We start from the raw sequence: 16,695 nt of genomic DNA, 5'->3' as shown, positions 1-16,695 counted from the left end.
TGCTTTGATTTCTTTTCTGTTTTCCTTCCCCTCTCTTTCTTCCTGATACATACATTTCCAAACCTAGGAACTCTGGGAAAGCAGATTAAAGCCAGCCCTAGAGGTTTATATAAACTAAATGAGGCACATGGCAAGATGCCTGGCATGAAACATAGGGCCCAATTCATAAAATAGTTCAAACGCATATATATAAAGTTTAAAATGGGGGGGTCTCTTGGCCATAGATTGTAGCAGAGTTTCCCAGTAGAGCACAGGCTGCTGTGCCACTGAAAGAAGCCCTTGAGGCTTCTATTTACAAGGCAAATGTCCCATTTTACACAGCTGGAAACTGAGGCCTAAGTGACATTGTACTATATTAAACCATCAGTGTAATGTGCTTGGAAAACAGAAGGAACCTGTATCTGTGGTTCTTTCAATACTCTGAGGTAACTCTGTCAAGGTCATTTGTATGGATAGTGCCAACTACGGGGCTCAGACCTCTTGGCTTATAGTGTCCAAACACAGCCGTTGGAGTGTAACATATTGCACCAGTATAAAGGTTTGGTCTTTGCCTGCTGTTATAAATGGCTGTAAGACTGCATTTTCATTTGCTACTTGTCTACCACACTACCCAGTACCTTTTTTAACACTGAATATAGAGGGGATGGGTAAAAGAAAAAAAAAAAAAAAAAAAAAAGAAAAAGTCTTTTCAGGATGTACTTGAATGAAAAAAAAAGCAAATTTTTTCATTTTGAGTTTTAAAGTCATCTTTCATTTGTAATCAACTCAAAACACTTCCAAATCTACTAGTCTAAAACAAAAGGGTGGCAACGTGTGGTCATATATTTAGGAAAATGAATTCCATTTGAATTCAGAGTGATTTTTTTTTCATAATGTGAGTAAGAAATCCCTCCAGACTGACTAATAGCAGATCCCATTAACTGCAAAGGCCAAAGGGGAGATTGACAAGTGAATGATTTGGCTATGAAATGAGGTGAACTAATTTGCAGAGGAATGAGTATTTCTGAGCATCTGGTGGCTGGCCTGCCTATGATAGCATGGATAAACTGCACGCAAAAATGAGTGTTTGGCTTGCTTGATAGTAGACGGCAATGGCCCCAGAACTCTCTAGTGATTTGGAGCTTACAGAAATTCTCTGCGTTACCAAAGATTTTCTTTTTTTTTTTTTTTTTGACTAAGCTCTTCTTTCCTACCCAAATGTGTTCACAGCTCTGTTCAAAGTAGCAGTGAACAAAGACTATTTAGGCACACAGTTACAGATGTTTCCCCCATTTGTGTGATCTACATGAAGCAGATATTATTCCATGCCATGTTATCTCAGAGATTAATGATGGACAAGTTTCAAAAGATTTGAAATTCACAAATAATTGATTTGGAGGAACTCCCACAACAGTGAAGCTTCTTTGGATCTTATCAAAACTCTCTGTACATAGTGGGTCTGTACTAACAGCCAAAGATGACTGAAACAGCACAGGGAGCCCTCAACCCCCTGCCAGAGCAGAAGGGATACAAGTTAGTCAAGCACAGAAAGAAAAGGAAATCATTTCCATGACTTCTATGGAGAGAAACTGTTTCAGATAATTATGTTCTCTAGCAACATGTGCTCATTTTCCAGAAGCAATTTGGTTCTGATTTAGTGAATAAAAAAAAATTGCAATTTAATTTTTTAAACATTGCTATTTTATTACCTGAAGTAGACTTGGATGACTGCTGGATTTTTCAGGTGAGTGACCTTACCAAGAAGTCAGGAAAAATCTCTCCTTTCTGTTAAGAAGATGCAAGGAAATTGGGTGGAAATTTTGATGCTTTTTTATTTAAAATCCTTCTTTGGAAAACTGACACTGTTTTTTAACCAGTCATTTTAAAGTAAGTATGTACAATACACCTGCCAAAGATCCTTTCCTACTATCAGGGAATGAAACATATTTGAAAGTAATAAAACCATATGGAAAGTGAAGTTTACATACTGAGAAGTATGTAAATTGAATTGAGCATGATTCTTGTGTATTTTTTAATCAGTAAGTGCTTTGGATCATCAACAGGGAAGATGCTTTTTCAGTTTGTTTCTGCATCAGGCTCTTGCCTCTCAAACAGAAAGCCAGTGTATTCGGCACCACTCCCTCTCGTCCTGCATGTTGGCAGATCTTGCTCTTGAAACCTTTCAGAGGGGACCTTCTCTCCAAAAGTGGGAAATTGTTTCCCTCTATTCTGTGAAAATATGTGAAGGCCCTCCCCACTGCTGGTCCCTTTACCCACAGCCAGAGGAGGTCCTTTCAGTATTCTGTGAGAACAGCCAGGGAGCTCATCCCTCAGTTTCCATGTAGCTGTACAACGGCTGAGTTGACGGCACTCGACACAACGTGGTGTTATGTGATGACTCAAGGACAAGTGGAGAGGGAATTGGGGATAATGTTGCCGAGGGGCTCAGTTTCTGTGGCCATTACACAAGAGTTGGAGTTTATAAGAATGAAGCCACAACAACAGTGATTTTGTCAGTTGTGAACAGACTGATGGGAATGTTTCTTTCCAATTCTTTGCAACTCTCCATAACCCAACATATTATTTAGACTATGTGCTAGATTCCACTATGAAGACAAATTTCTCAAATAGCACCTGGACATTGCCCTTTGTGCTCATGGTGATTATTCCTTGCAGAACTTCAAAGCAGATGTCTGGACTTGAGCAGGGGGTAAAATTATAACAGCAGAAGCTTTCCCAGAGGAGACTTAGAGTTGTCCCTTGAATTAACAAGGATGAGGACACAGAGCCTGCTAATTAGTTATACTGAAATGTTCTTCCTACGTATTTTTGTTTTTGGAAAAGCAATGGAGTGGAATTATGAAACGTGTGGTCTTGTTTGCTAGAATCAGCTGCCTTCTTTCTGAAAGCATTTTGTGAGAGAAGGGTTGAAGAACATGAGAAATAGCAGGCTTTACTCCGGGAGTGTTAATTGCCATTTCTCATTTGTTGCTATTCTCCTGCTAAATCAGCTTGCATGCATAAAATCAAAAAATCCACAATTTTAAAAGTTGTTGCCATTAAATTCTTTTTTTGTGGAGGTAGCTAAATGGTAAAAGATAGAATTCTGAGATAGCTGTTAGAAGAGAGAAGCAAGGTCCTTAAGGAGAACTATCTTTTGTAGACCGAGTATTACAGGCAGAAGCAGCAGCCAAGTGATTTGGTATAAGAGGATAGATAACTGATCTGGTGTTTATATAAAATGGAAAAAAGGAGAGCCAGAGCAACTTCTCAAAGTGATGTAAAGCTGGAATAAACCTTTAGAGGCCAAGGAAGGTATAGCAAAATGGAGATGAGAATGAAGCCATAGGATATTTTATCTCAGCCAATCGGTTTCATTCGCTATTACGCACGTTTATCTCCTTTTATCTCTTCTTTCCATTAAAACAGACCATTTTCTTTGTCTTCCATGATTATAGAGGACACATTGCTTGCTCAAACCATTTTTTTGCCTCCAGTCTCCATTGCTCTCCTGCTGTGTAAGCTGCACAGTACTGGGTTGTGCTGCTGAAGAGCGTGGTTGGTGTTGGAGTGCTCTAAGGTATTTTTTCCCCTTCTCATTCTCAGTTGCGTTGTAAACTGCTCTCTGGAACCGTGACAGAGAGAATTGCCGATTGCATGATTGCTTTCTCCTTCCACCAGTGAAACTATGTGGCACTCAGTCTTATCTCAACCAAATCTTGTCTGAAACATCAGCATCTATCAGCCTCCATGCAAATCCTTTTTTTCCCTGCAGCTAAGAATCAGATTCTCCAGTTCATTGACCCAGTTTCATCCACCTCTGCAGGCAACCAGTTGCATGAAAAAGTGGATCTTTCACTGTCAGCAAACTTGATTACCAGTGGACCAACAGGAAGAATGAGTTACATAATCGAAAATGCATTTCCAAAGACTAAATGTATTGGGAAAATAAGGTTTTTTCAGCTGCTGTCATGAAGGAAAGCACTGTGTAGGAGGACAGGCAATGTCTCTGAAAACTGTTCAGCCTATTTATGGCCCCTGTCTAAGTCAGATTAATGATTTTATATCAACATGATACACATTTAATAATTTTTCGTTATCCTTGTAGTTTGGCTAGAAATAATGACCATACCAAGCTCTGAGTTTGAATATCCTGGGGCCTTTGAAGGGAATACTTGTGTCTCAGTGCCATGAGAGCTTTAGTAAAGCTCCATGGACTTAATCAAATGTTATGTTATAATTTTACAGTACATTTAAACTACGAAGTTTCACAAAAATTCAGACCTCTAATCCTACTAATCCAAAAACGAAGAACTTTTTTTATGGCATATCTTGTATAGTCCTATTTTTCAGTCAGAGTAAATGCAAAATGCCACTTTAATATGACTTCACATTTTTATTTTAATTTCTTATATCCCACTTTGAAAACGATGAAACAAGGTGTCTGTCAAAAGACGGTGCAACCCCATTTTTGTGCCAGCCCAGCAAAGCAGATCTACTGCTTTTGCCCAGCTTTAGGCTGTAGCCAAAGCCCGTGGAGAGAGACGGACAGTGAGGCATGCCGTGCTACGCCAGGCAGCCTCTCCCACCTGAACAAAAGACCAGTGCTACACACACAGCGGTGCTTTGTCTCCTCTGAAGAAGTTTCTGAACGTGGTTAAGAATCACCGGCCTCAGAACCCTCCCACACAATCTTTACATAAATTGCAGTGGAAATAACAACCATGTAAAACCCCATTCTACCTCCAGTAATGGCTTGAGTCCTACAAGATTAGTGATCCTGGACTCGCACAGTCTGCTCAGATACAAGGGAAAGAGCCACTCCTCTGGATGGCTTCACTCCTCGCGCTCCTGGCAGCAGCACTGTTCAGGAAATTGTAACAAACCAGAGACATAACATAGACATTGCAAGGAGAACTGTTTACATTCCTGTCAAGAAAGCTGCAGCAAAAACTGTCTGGACCACTGAGTAAGATACTACTTAGCTCCTACACTGAAACTTTTGCTCGCCCATTTCATGCAGACATCATGTGCAGCCCCTGTGATGCTTAGTTGCTCTCTGTTCAGGCATCCTCAGTGGTGCCTTTTCTCTGTGAAAGTCTGGATACTTTCCAGACTTCTCAAGTTTTATGGGGCTCAAGTCAGACTTTAGTATCTTCTAGAAGTGGAGCCATCTAAACCAGGAAGAAAATTCCTAAGACAAAAGCTGATTGAGGCGATGTCTGACTGTCATTATGTGATTTTACACGCTGTACTTTTTATATATAGGAGAAGGTATATGTCATCAGCTGTATGCATTTCAAAAGTCTGATGGGGCTGTATCTTAGAAAAGAGTGTGGGTTGTTATGTTTGTTATTTTATATCAAAGATACTATTTTAAATGGGAAGGAGCACACACCACAGAGATTTGTGAGATTTCTACTTGCCATTCAATATAGCACATACTGTATATGGTTGTTCAGTTTCAGAATTCCGTAAGGCCTATGGTTGCTTCAGAATCATCCATGAAATATAGTGTTAGGAGTAGCTGTGTTTCCAAGAGACGGATTTCTGGGCTACAAAGAAGTGCATAGAGATCTTTGAAAGAATTCTTATCCCACAAGTATTTTACTTACACATCTTGAGTACCTTGCAGAAGGTCTGGTGGGTCATGGTTATACATCTTGCTTAGGAAGAAAGTAGGGAGTTCTATATTCTCAGCATGCTTAAATGTCTCTGTTCTCAGTGTAAAGTGGCTGGTGGTCCACCCTTAATAGTCCCTAGATGACATGGTTGCCAACAGTGGACGTATGGGTACAGATTTTACTGGTAGTGATTAAAGGCTATGCCGTACCTCTTTGCTGAGAGGTAAACCTCTTGTTTACCCACACACAGGCAAGGACTGTTCTAAAATCTACTCCCAGAGCCATGAAGAGCAGAAGAGGTGTGACATGCCTGTGAAAACATCCTCATCTATCAGCTCCTGAGGCTTTACGTAGGTCGCCATGTGAGAGGGATGCGTACATCCACGCAGCCAGGCCACAGGTGGGACGTGTCACAGCTGCATCAACAGCCTCCAGCCGGCAAGCACGCTCTGAACACGGCTCCTCACTAGTTAGCACAACGTGAAATTGTTCCTTCATGACACCACAGCACCTATCCTGCTTGGTAAGCTCCACTGCCTGCCCGTCAGGTTTAAGTCAGGCTTAGTAATTTTCTGGTGAGTGAGGTTACAGCAGGAGCATGGTCATGGCACTATCTTGCAGATGTAGGAAATACAGGCAACTGTAGCAGTGGGATGTGATGTGTGGGCTAAATGAAATGTTGTGTAGTGGAGGTATAATGTGTTTGTAATGTGTTTCAGTGGGTCTGAGCATGTCAAAATGTGCACTGGCCTGCTTTCATCTTATATTGATACAAACACAATGTAGAGGCCAGAACATCATCTGTTGTTCGCCTGTGGAGCTTTGTTAAAATTCCACAGAGTCTTCTCAATTTACAGCACTTAAGGATTTCATATTCTGTCCAGAAAACAGGTTCAGTTGTCCCCAAACAGCAGAAGGACACGGAGCTGCTTGAGCAGGGCCAGAGGAACCATGAGGATGCTCAGGGGGCTGGAGCAGCTCCCTTGGGAGGCCAGGCTGAGAGAGTTGGGGGGGTTCAGCCTGGAGAAGAGAAGGCTCCGGGGAGACCTAAATTTTGTGCTCATGGAAGTTCTATGGGAGTTTTACCATAGACATTAGTTGTAAAGGCTCAAAATCAAGCTCTGAAGACTTGAACCTTAATTTTGCAGTAAAATTAATTTAATTTTATCTTTTTATTCAAATTATGGCAGCAGCTGGAAGTTTAAGCTAAAGAACAATTACTCTGAGGCTTTTTGGGGAATTACAGGTATGGGTTAGATTTGTGTAATGCCTATCACGAGGGCAGTCCATCAAGGACTACTTCTACGGATAGTTACAATATAAAGCATCACTTGCAACTGCTTTGTAATGCTTTGTTTGCACTGTTAGCTTCTACCTATGTATCCAAGATACGGTGGAGACAGTAAAGAGGTTAAGCTCAAATTGTGAGGAAAGTCTGTCCTGGTTGCTGACGCCTGTACATCCCAGATAATCAGTGAAAATTTTAAAGCACTGAAAATTAGTAGCATATAACTTATAGACTGCACCAAGTCTGTAACCTTGTTGTACTTACATAAAGTAATTTCATTTTGATTGCCTATTGAATAAGTCTGATTATTCTTTAAGAGTCACTTTGGAATGGAGCCTGAAGGTACAATATAAAATAATTGAATTGAGTTTAAAGTTCCAGCTGGTAACCTTGTCAGTAATTTGAACAAAGATCTTGTATCTGTAATTTAGAGAGCTGTAGATGTGAATGTGAAGTGGATTCTACTAATACTTAGGAAATGTACCCGTTCCTTTTTCCCCCCACCAGTGTAACTTCTGTTCTTACCAACAAGCTCTTTTTTATCGAATTAACATACCAGTTGACGGCAGCACACTGGAATTAGAACTGTATGGTTGGCTCAGATTTATTTCATGCTATATCACAGTATGAACTTGAGGAATGATTTCCAGGAGACTAATTATCACATTATACTGAACTGCACCATAGCTACAATAAGTAGAGCGACAGGATTCTTTTTTATCTTTTCTAAGTTATTTGTTGCAATTTTTGAGCTCCTTAGTGAAACTTTAAAAAAGAGGAATCCTAGAGCTGTAGCAAAATGTTCTTTAAAAAGTGACAAAATTTACTGCCACGGAGGTTCTGTAGACCCTCAGGACTTCTGAAAGTGGACTTGATTGTGTTCATAATTTGAGTTTTGATAGCTGCTCTCCCTGGGCCAGATTCTGTGCTGCTCTGTCATGCAGGTGCAGTCATGAAGAATACAGGGCTGTGGATTGACTGTAAGCCACTTCAAATTTGTCTTGCCTGTTAATTGAATTCAGGGGCTCTTCAAGAGTTGGTGATTGTAGCCCTTCAGACTTGTCCTCACGATACTCGCTCACTCTACAGGTGGCATATTAAATCTGGACAAACTGGCCTTCAAGGATATAGGCAGGAGCTGAAGAGCTCTTCTATTTATTAGGACAGCCTGTTTATTTCAAAGTAAAACTAAAGATGAAATCACCTGGATGCTAACTGTTACCCAATTTTTTCTCACAAGTTTACTTTGTGCATAAATGAATGAACAATTTATCTTGCAAATCTAAGCGGCTCCCTTTCCAAAATCTAAATTATTAATAACTGCACTAGTTATCTCACGGAGAAAACAAAATACTGAACAATTGAAATTTAATGCTATTTGGGATACGAAAATCATGCACAATTTGTGTTGTGTTGCTTAAAATCTGCATTCTGTTAGAAATAAAATTATCAATCTTTGTTCAAAATTTAGGATGTACTCTTTTTTATTTCAGAGGCAGCTTCATTAGACAAATCCAAACATGGAAATCAACTTTTTGTAAGCATCAGGATAAATGGTATGTTACTATGGCATTTTGGATGCCTTCTTATTTACTAAGCTTTTTAGCCCAGTGTTGCTAAGATGCAAGGCTGATGCACAAAACAATAGGCCAGCCTAGTCTTCAGATAATAAGGTCAAAGTACAAAGTCAGTAGGATGTAATTTGCCACAAATGGAATGTGTTCTGATTAGCAAGGTCTGATTTTTTAAATACTATTTGAAGTAAATGCTTTCTGATCAAAATAGATTAGTTATTAATAAAATCTAATTCACTACTTTGATTTAATAACTGGTAAATTTGCCAACTGGAAACATGCTACAGATATGCCCGTGTGTGTGTGGCCTCCGCAGAGTCCCTGCCCACCTGCCATGAGCCGCAGCTAGTGACACCAACACCTCGATTCACTGTCTCTCAACAGCTATGTCTCATTTCATGAAATGCTTTGAAGAAATGGTGCCAACCAATTCCATGATGCTTTTATACCTCCCTCCTCTCTTGATAGCTCCCTTCTTATGTCCCAGCTGGTATTCCTTGGAGCTTTGCCTTTGGTAAACTGCCATATATTCTTTGCAAATATGCCACAGCTATTCACTTTTCCTTCTACAAATGACTCGCATTAGCTTCTATTGTTGTTGCATGTCAGTGAGAATATAGTTCCTTCAACTCACTAGCTGCTATTATTTTTCTCTAGCTATTTTCCATTAAGATGCATTTCCTCCCAAATGTTATGAATGTTTTTTTTGTTGTTTACTTAGAGTTTGTAAAGCTTTTCCCATAGATAAATATCTCCCGCAGGATTGACTATAGAGAATGTGAGAGGTTGTTGTTCTTTTCCATCTGCAATGCATTTTCCCCCCTTAAATTTATGTAAATGCCCGCCCCCTCTTTATGGATACGTGTGGGAAGTAACTGTTACAGGAGAAAAAGGAGTGTCTAGTGCTAGATACGTATGTGCTTGCACAGAGAAGGGATAGTTTGGGGAATATCTGTGGATAGTGCATTGTGGAGAAAGACTTGTCTGTGTATATGAGCAATGGAAGCAGGTAAAAGTATGTGTGTACCCGCTGAATCTGATCTATACTGGTCTGATTCTTACCCCAGTTAACATCTATACCCTGTATGCAATCATACAAGTTTCAGTTAATTTACTTTGTGCTTTGCAAAGGTGCTTCTTTTTTTATGTCACTGTGGAATTTCAGATATCAGCAAGGATGTACTTTTAAATCTCCAGTAAGTCAGAGGTGTCTTTTCATCAATATGAGAGGACAAGCATTCTCACAGGATCTTGTTTAGTTTGCCATAGCATCTACACATCTGGACTGTGATGTGAATTATTTAACCCCTTTAAGTGTGCAAAACTGGAAATCTTACCAAACAGAATTGCCTTAGAAGAATTGTAAGGGTTTTTTTTATCAAAGTCAGATATATCTATAAACTCATACTTCTCAGAGGATTTACGCTTTTCCCTGTTAGCAAACAGACATAAGAAGGTATATCCCAGCCGCTTCACTCTGTGAGAAGTCAGGTAGCTCAGATCTGGGTCTACAGAAGCATAAAGGGGATTTTTGCCCAGCTAGTTGCCCTTTCTTTGTGACTGATGATCACTTCATGAGTGCTAACAACTTAAAGAGATTGGGCAGTAAAAAATGAAGACTAGAGTTGATTGCTCAACAGCTGGGATACAATTTAGTAGATCTATTCATATTGTCTCCATCTAGTGCTATTGAGAATTAGGGACAGTTAAAGAAGAAAATAAATAATTAGAAGCATTTTTAAAATGAAAGTATTTTTTTCTCAGCTATGACTTTTTTTTTCTTTAACACTTTTCATAAATTGCATTTTAATGATGCAGCATTTTGTTGCTTTCTTTTTGTCAATAAACATGAATAAATAAAAATATAAATTTTTTTAGCTTCCCCTTTTTCTTCCTGTTGTGCCCTAGACTTCTTTGAAGGAGTTTTACTTGAGTATGGATTGCAGTATTTGTCCTACAGCATTTACGCTGTACTCTTAAAATTGTATTCCAAGTTCTACAAGTTTAGAATTTAGACCATGGTACCAAAACCACAGTGGGAGGTAACAGAAGACAGATAGTACTGTGATATAGATACATAGCTTTAGCACTACAATCAAGTAATAACCTGACCCTCCCTCCTGCATAGCAAAGTCCAAGAAGTCTTAGCCTTAATCTTTTCTGTAGTATAAACAGGCACACTAGGAAGTTTTTTCTTTAAGATTTGATTATGAGTAATCTAGCCAGTTCTACTAAAGATAAAAATTCCTTCTGAGGCAGTTGGAGAGGTGAGTTCCACACAGTGAAGGACTCTCAGGATTTCTTTCAAGCTGCAGGACACAGACGATAACCACGTTAAAGCTCAAGATTGTTTTCTGCACTGTGTGCTATCTGCGGTGTGCCAGGAGAGCTCTGATCCTCTGCTGATAACCGTCACACAGAAAACAAACCTCACACAAGCGTATGTTCTGAGGTAGTGAATCAAGTGAGAGTTTTCAGAGACCACTTATCTTAAGGCTAACAATGGAATATGCCTTTTACCTGTGCATGAAGAAGCAAGGATATAACGTATGTGCCATAACTCGGGCATAGTTTGTTGATTTAAAACCACATGCTTTTCACAAGGCTTATGAAAACAATTGCATTTGGAGAAAAGATAATTTTGTAGACTGTTTTGCTGGAACTTAGGAGTTCTTAGTTTCAACTTCAGTTCTGGCACATACTACCTCTAGTACTGTATCAGTCTGCAGTAGCAATACAGCTTGTCTTTTGTATTTCATTCAAAGTAGAGGGAAGATGGAAGTAGAAGAGTTGCTCTTGAAAGACTTTCACACCCTGAGATTGCAGAAACAGTGTGAAATCAGTATATCAAATTAGATTTCTGCCATTCGGAGCCCCAAATTTTTTCACATTCCTTCACGGCAAATCACTGCTAGTTGAGCACTAACCCTCAGAAAAAGGTGCTGTTGCCAAAACTGGCCTTTATAGCACAGCCTTGAAGAGAGAGCACATGCAGTGCACTTGTGGCATATAAATTCTACTGCAGTTTTGGCTGCATTAATTACTGGTGCTTGTGCTATGAGTCACCTAACTTTATGTTGTCGCAGCAGTATGTATATTTTTAGGATGTGGAAAAAATAATAAGAGCAAATATTGTATACAAATAGCACGGTTTCAATTCCTGTCTTGAATATTTGATCATCCCATTGGTCAGGTAAGAGGCATTGGTATTGCAGCTGAGCAGTAAGGTTAAAGTAGACCTGCTGCTAATGTAGCAAAAAGATACATTCTCTACTTAGATTAAGCAGGCACAAATTGGAAGGGAGGGAAATGGAACGATTTTTCACATAACCATAATTGTGTGCTAATTATATCATGGAATGAAAGCAATTGCCCAATTATAAGACAATGTATCACTCTATCACAGGCAGTGCTTTGAAGGTTTATGTACTTTAAATTACTGTGACATTCCCAAGGCTCCTCTGTTTACACATTTGTCTCAACATCTTCTAGCAACAGCAGTACTATGACTAAAGCCATTAATTAATATATTCCCTGTGTCTTCGCAGAAGTTACAGAGTCCTCTTTGGAATGAATTTACACTCTTCTGTAAAGTAGCTTGATTTTCCTATTACTCTGCTAATGACCACTCTGAGTTTGATAACTGAGGGTAGATGAGGTAGTTTTTCTCCTCTACTCTCCCTGCAAATGTTTTTCTGTCAGATATTATAATACTAATAATAATTCTGTGTTACTGAATTTTTGTTTCTCTCTGAATTTTAATATAATTTTACACCTCCCCCCATGACAGTAGATTCTCCAGTCATGACATAATTACTTTCTTGATAGCCAGAATGACTGAGAGGAAAATCTTGACCAGTAAATCTATTTTCTTTTTTACCATCAGTGGGAAAATACATTGTATGTTGACCAGTATTACCACTTTGTTTTCAGTTAGTTATCAATAGAAGTTCGTCATTGCAGGCAGGTAAAACTGTACTATACACAAGCCCATAACAGCATTAATCAAGCTAGACTGAATAACCACAGTAAACGTTCAGTGACAGAGACTTTGGTGTGGTCTGTAAAAACCTGACAAAACCCCCAAGTGTGTGGTCAGATAGCTATGCTGTACAGAAGCCTAAATGTTTGCCTCTTCACAACCATTGTTGCTTATCCTTGCAAGAATAAACCTGATGTAAAACTACCTGTAAAACTACGTAGGAGTCAAGCCTTTATTTGCCACTAACCATTTGTTCATTAAATAGACAATGGAAAGCTGTCCCCAGCACACAGGAATTTAGATTCTTTTCTATCCTTAGCATGAAAAGACTTCATCCGTGTCCATCACTTGAAATATATCCAACCCAAACCCTTCAGTGAAATTCACTGGTTACGTCATGTTGTAGCTGCTAATATACCTTTCCTGTACACCAACCTCTGAGCCCCAAAGCACAGAAAATCAGTGAGGGCATAGCAGCACTGCTTCCTTATACAATTCCATGCACCCTCTGGTAACTAACCATATGACGAGTTAATACTTACTCTACTAGGCATTGCAGCGTGACAGATAGGTCATGGAATACCTGTTACCTTGGACTTTGGAAGAGGATGGATCCTTCCAGGGAGTGGTCACCCCCAGAGCATCCATATCTGTAGCAGCAGCGTGTGAAGAGACAGGATCTCTCAAGTAAATAGGTCTGAGGTTTTTCTGCATGTTATTGGTCAAAACTAAATTGTCAGACCCCCACATAGAAATCAATAGGCTGTCAACATAGATCTTGGCATGCTGGGAACCAGTTAATAAACAGGCTGCCGCATTCCATACCAGCTTCAGTTCACAGATAGATTGAAGGTGCAGCCCCAAGTACAGCACACTGCAATATGCCTTGCTGTCAAAGGAAAAACTAGGGAGTGTTGACTTATTCAGCAGTTTCACACAAGGACAGGCTTGACAGGTGGCACCAGAATGTGAGGTCTGTTTCAGATTCTTTCATTAATTTTTTGCAAACTTTAGTGGCTTTTGAAAGGAACCATATTGACAACACTAGAGGCTGCACTCTTCTATTTATCTATAAAATATAAATGGGAAGGGGTAGTGCAAGCTTACCTGTTTGCTAATTTTCCTGACTGAAAAGCATTAGCTCTTCTCTGTGATCTTTTGTGGGAGTGAGAATGCAGTTGTCTCATTCATGAGGATATGTGTACAGAGCCATGTAGGGTAAAATGACCTTTCCTGGCCTGAAAGTGTTTTGGTGAGATCTAATGGGGTATGTGTCTCTGTCACTGACTGCCTGGCCAGGGAGCCAGGCAGGGCCAGTGTATTTTTTTTCATACAGGAACCCTTCCACACAGAGAAGTGGCTGGTACTGAAAAAAGTTATTTCACAACCAGCAGGGAGCACTGCTCATAATTTTTGGTAACTGAATACCAGCAACCTTTGCCCCTCTGTAAAGGGGACAAAGAAACAAACTGAGGGCAGGTGTTCACTTTGCTCCTGAAAAAACTGCCCAAATGCTTAAAAGCATTACAGTTAGAGAATTCTGATTTGGTTAAGTGCTCATCACAGTGAAATAATACCGCAGTCTACAGAACTGGGCTAGAACATCAATGGAGTTAGTCTTTGCTGACTGCAGAAATGGCAGGAGAAGACTTCTCAGGCTATTAACGGCTGTTACATGTCCAGAGCTCACAGAAGTCAACTGCATGAGTTTAAAAATATGTGTGGACATAAAGGAGTTTAGAATCAAGCCTTTATATGGATTACCAGAAAATGAAGAGGCAGCTTCAAAAGGGCCACTTGACAGGATCAACACTTGTTCAAATTTCTGATATTCTCTTCAAATTATTTTCTCTGGTCAGAGGTTCACTGGGGGTTTCTGAACTGTTTCCTCCTATTAAAATACATAAGGAGGCTCAGACGATAATATCTAGCATCTTCATTGGAACCACTTTTCAACTACATGGCATCACTTTGTTCCACATTTTTTTTCTTGTTTTATTTTTAAAGGTGTTTGCCTGGCTTTATAGTTATTTATTCTGGATGTTTATCAAAACCTGTTGGTATCTTGCCATTTTTGCCATTCTTTGTGAAACGAGTTTTATGGATCTTGGAACAGTATTAAATTAATGGCTGTCTGGATCACAAATGTCACCATTCAAAGTGCTGGTAATTGGCATCTCACCATATACTCCCAGCAGAGGCCAAGGACCAGATAGTTTCAGAGATGGAATGACCATCTGCCTCATCTTGGTGGTTCCTCATGGTTGACTGAGCAATGTCAGGAAAGCTTGTCTGCTTTACCTTTCTTGGGGACAAGTCAAGGATTTCTCTACCACCCATCTGGTACCTGATCCTGGCACTATATTCTTTATTATGTTTACGATAATTTGTCTTCCTCCCCCTCTTCCCCATGGCAAAGCATTTTAATCCCCTGCCACTCATATATTTGTAAGTGGCACCTTAGATGGTGGAGACAAGTGCATGGCTTGCTGTCCCCTCTGTTTTTGCTTCCACCAGTGATGCAGTGGACAGCCTGGTTCCCTGATGCAGTACAGCCTAGGTGTTTGGCATCTCTAAGTACCCAAGAACTTGGTATCTTCCTTTCCTGCACTGTTCTGATATTAATGCTTTGGCACATAAAAAATGCCAACAGATGCCATCGAGTGTAAAGAGACAGGTGGTGTCAGTGCGTCAGAGGAGGGACTTCCTCCAGAAAGATGGCACTTGCTGAGTTATGTAGGCTGCCCATGCAAATCCTTACCCGTGTGACAACCATCTCCTCGTGAGACAGTCCTAATGTCCTTGTGAGCCGGCACAATGCCATGCACAGCCCGTGAATGGAAAAGTATTGTAGGTACTAGATAAAAAACAGATTTTACATGGTAGATTTGTGAGTGATGTTTCATGCTGCATCTGTGTATCCCACAGAATTCGGTATGACACAGTGGACTGAGTAAAAGTCTGCGAGCTAGGCAGCAGTTTAGTCTTTGTCACTGCTGTGTGTGTTTGGTAAAGTGGCTGCAGATTCAGGTCTCCATCTGTAAAAAATGTTGTGTCCAAATTTCATAAAGCCTTTGGGATTTGTATTACGCAGCTGTAGGGACACTGTATTGTGTCAGAGATAAGAACACTGAAGACTTTATGAATACAAGTTTACTGTTCTCCCACAATCTTTTTCAGTCTTGCCTTCATGCCAGAGTTTTTTGGTTTTTCCTCTTACCGCTTCCATATTTTGCTTCATATTTCCAGTCATATAATGACTAGATGAGCTATGAGCCCAGACTTTTTTTTTGGCATCAAAATCCTTCGACAGATAATAGTCTTAATTCTCTAATATGGGCAGACAGCTTGATGAAATATCGAATCCCCAGACAATGAAAAAAATGTTTTGTCTATTTTTTTTGGTTTATGTCACTATTGACCTTTTATATAACACACCATTATAACATCATTCTTGTATGTTAGTTCAGGGTTCTGGAATCCAAGGTGGAAGGTATGGTTCTCTGTCTTGTGTCTCCCTTATGGGTCAAGTGGCCAAAATGTCATCCCTGTTACAAAGCAATGCAAATGTAGTTGACCGTACTTCCATCCTACACCTATCAGTTATTACTATATGGCCATATTCTGTCATCTAGAAACCTCTTTCAGGATCAGGACTGTATTGTTGCAAACACAGAAACATCACCCTTGCTTCTGGAGAGCTCACAGTCTATAAAATATGTGACCTACTGAAATTGATTGGCGGAAGACTAAAATTAAATATCCTTGCTTTTACACAAATCTTTGCCTTTCTAAAAATATTTTAAGGTGCCACTAACCTCACCGGTCCATCAAGTTGTGATTACTTTTCTGACAGGATTTGTCAAGGGTGACAGTTCTATGACCTGCATGTCAGATACTCTCTGCCAAATCAGACTTGCATGTGCCATTACGCCGGCTAACTGAAATGTGTCTTTTCATAGGATGGAGGATTCGTGGCTTTGATTCCAGACGTTTGAGCTTCTAGTAATATGACAGCAAAGGGCTGTGGGCTGTGGGCTGTGGTTTACTCCCCTTTTGTACTTCCGTAAGAGGGCTGTCCTGCCAGACATTCAGCTTCCAGTGGGCTGGTATCTAAACAGAATGAATTAGTTACACCCCACCGCAACTGAGTGCTCAGATATAGGTCTGCATGTTCTGTTTGGAAGCCAGTCTGCTCACGAACTTTCACCAGTGCCACTTTGTCTTTTCTGAGTGTGAGGAGAAAAC

General features: G+C 40.0%; 1 long non-coding RNA gene across 5 annotated transcripts in view; it reads left to right on the top strand.

Annotated features, from left to right (window-relative positions):
• The window catches only part of LOC116965284, a 179,381-nt gene that overhangs the window by 94,067 nt on the left and 68,619 nt on the right, over positions 1 to 16,695 (top strand). For all 5 annotated transcript variants that reach the window (XR_006165484.1, XR_004409255.2, XR_004409253.2 and 2 more), the window contains exons 12-13: positions 5,854 to 6,126; positions 8,385 to 8,447. This is a non-coding gene — a long non-coding RNA (uncharacterized LOC116965284). The remainder of the gene's footprint in view (positions 1 to 5,853; positions 6,127 to 8,384; positions 8,448 to 16,695) is intronic.

This window comes from Tyto alba, unplaced genomic scaffold (genome assembly GCF_018691265.1).
Source record: "Tyto alba isolate M040663 unplaced genomic scaffold, T.alba_DEE_v4.0 Super-Scaffold_20000042, whole genome shotgun sequence".
Taxonomy (NCBI): Eukaryota; Metazoa; Chordata; class Aves; order Strigiformes; family Tytonidae; genus Tyto; species Tyto alba.
This window is presented reverse-complemented; position numbering and strand designations above follow the sequence as displayed.